This window comes from Musa acuminata, unplaced genomic scaffold (genome assembly GCF_036884655.1).
Source record: "Musa acuminata AAA Group cultivar baxijiao unplaced genomic scaffold, Cavendish_Baxijiao_AAA HiC_scaffold_464, whole genome shotgun sequence".
Lineage (NCBI taxonomy): Eukaryota > Viridiplantae > Streptophyta > Magnoliopsida > Zingiberales > Musaceae > Musa > Musa acuminata.
The window spans coordinates 70,001-72,500 of NW_027020711.1; positions in this window are offsets into that span (position 1 = coordinate 70,001).

Genomic DNA, 2,500 nt, shown 5'->3' on the forward strand with positions numbered 1-2,500 from the left:
ATGTCAGCCATCTCAGCACCCTGGAACCCCCCGGGTGGCACAGGGCTGGATGGGGCTTTCGTATAGCAGGGACGGTGCTGCCTCTCGCTTCGCTCGCTGTCCGCCGCTCGCCGCTCGCTCGCTCAGCCAAAAATGGCCAGTTTTGGCCCGTTTTTGGGCCGTTTTGGCCAGTTTTTGGCCTGTTCTTGCGTTGCGCGGCGACCGTCGTGAGCGGAGCAAAATGTCAGCCATCTCAGCACCCTGGAACCCCCCGGGTGGCACAGGGCTGGATGGGGCTTTCGTATAGCAGGGACGGTGCTGCCTCTCGCTTCGCTCGCTGTCCGCCGCTCGCCGCTCGCTCGCTCAGCCAAAAATGGCCAGTTTTGGCCCGTTTTTGGGCCGTTTTGGCCAGTTTTTGGCCTGTTCTTGCGTTGCGCGGCGACCGTCGTGAGCGGAGCAAAATGTCAGCCATCTCAGCACCCTGGAACCCCCCGGGTGGCACAGGGCTGGATGGGGCTTTCGTATAGCAGGGACGGTGCTGCCTCTCGCTTCGCTCGCTGTCCGCCGCTCGCCGCTCGCTCGCGCAGCCAAAAATGGCCAGTTTTGGCCCGTTTTTGGGCCGTTTTGGCCAGTTTTTGGCCTGTTCTTGCGTTGCGCGGCGACCGTCGTGAGCGGAGCAAAATGTCAGCCATCTCAGCACCCTGGAACCCCCCGGGTGGCACAGGGCTGGATGGGGCTTTCGTATAGCAGGGACGGTGCTGCCTCTCGCTTCGCTCGCTGTCCGCCGCTCGCCGCTCGCTCGCGCAGCCAAAAATGGCCAGTTTTGGCCCGTTTTTGGGCCGTTTTGGCCAGTTTTTGGCCTGTTCTTGCGTTGCGCGGCGACCGTCGTGAGCGGAGCAAAATGTCAGCCATCTCAGCACCCTGGAACCCCCCGGGTGGCACAGGGCTGGATGGGGCTTTCGTATAGCAGGGACGGTGCTGCCTCTCGCTTCGCTCGCTGTCCGTCGCTCGCCGCTCGCTCGCGCAGCCAAAAATGGCCAGTTTTGGCCCGTTTTTGGGCCGTTTTGGCCAGTTTTTGGCCTGTTCTTGCGTTGCGCGGTGACCGTCGTGAGCGGAGCAAAATGTCAGCCATCTCAGCACCCTGGAACCCCCCGGGTGGCACAGGGCTGGATGGGGCTTTCGTATAGCAGGGACGGTGCTGCCTCTCGCTTCGCTCGCTGTCCGCCGCTCGCCGCTCGCTCGCGCAGCCAAAAATGGCCAGTTTTGGCCCGTTTTTGGGCCGTTTTGGCCAGTTTTTGGCCTGTTCTTGCGTTGCGCGGCGACCGTCGTGAGCGGAGCAAAATGTCAGCCATCTCAGCACCCTGGAACCCCCCGGGTGGCACAGGGCTGGATGGGGCTTTCGTATAGCAGGGACGGTGCTGCCTCTCGCTTCGCTCGCTGTCCGTCGCTCGCCGCTCGCTCGCGCAGCCAAAAATGGCCAGTTTTGGCCCGTTTTTGGGCTGTTTTGGCCCGTTTTTGGCCTGTTCTTGCGTTGCGCGGCGACCGTCGTGAGCGGAGCAAAATGTCAGCCATCTCAGCACCCTGGAACCCCCCGGGTGGCACAGGGCTGGATGGGGCTTTCGTATAGCAGGGACGGTGCTGCCTCTCGCTTCGCTCGCTGTCCGCCGCTCGCCGCTCGCTCGCTCAGCCAAAAATGGCCAGTTTTGGCCCGTTTTTGGGCCGTTTTGGCCAGTTTTTGGCCTGTTCTTGCGTTGCGCGGCGACCGTCGTGAGCGGAGCAAAATGTCAGCCATCTCAGCACCCTGGAACCCCCCGGGTGGCACAGGGCTGGATGGGGCTTTCGTATAGCAGGGACGGTGCTGCCTCTCGCTTCGCTCGCTGTCCGCCGCTCGCCGCTCGCTCGCGCAGCCAAAAATGGCCAGTTTTGGCCCGTTTTTGGGCCGTTTTGGCCAGTTTTTGGCCTGTTCTTGCGTTGCGCGGCGACCGTCGTGAGCGGAGCAAAATGTCAGCCATCTCAGCACCCTGGAACCCCCCGGGTGGCACAGGGCTGGATGGGGCTTTCGTATAGCAGGGACGGTGCTGCCTCTCGCTTCGCTCGCTGTCCGTCGCTCGCCGCTCGCTCGCGCAGCCAAAAATGGCCAGTTTTGGCCCGTTTTTGGGCCGTTTTGGCCAGTTTTTGGCCTGTTCTTGCGTTGCGCGGTGACCGTCGTGAGCGGAGCAAAATGTCAGCCATCTCAGCACCCTGGAACCCCCCGGGTGGCACAGGGCTGGATGGGGCTTTCGTATAGCAGGGACGGTGCTGCCTCTCGCTTCGCTCGCTGTCCGCCGCTCGCCGCTCGCTCGCGCAGCCAAAAATGGCCAGTTTTGGCCCGTTTTTGGGCCGTTTTGGCCAGTTTTTGGCCTGTTCTTGCGTTGCGCGGCGACCGTCGTGAGCGGAGCAAAATGTCAGCCATCTCAGCACCCTGGAACCCCCCGGGTGGCACAGGGCTGGATGGGGCTTTCGTATAGCAGGGACGGTGCTG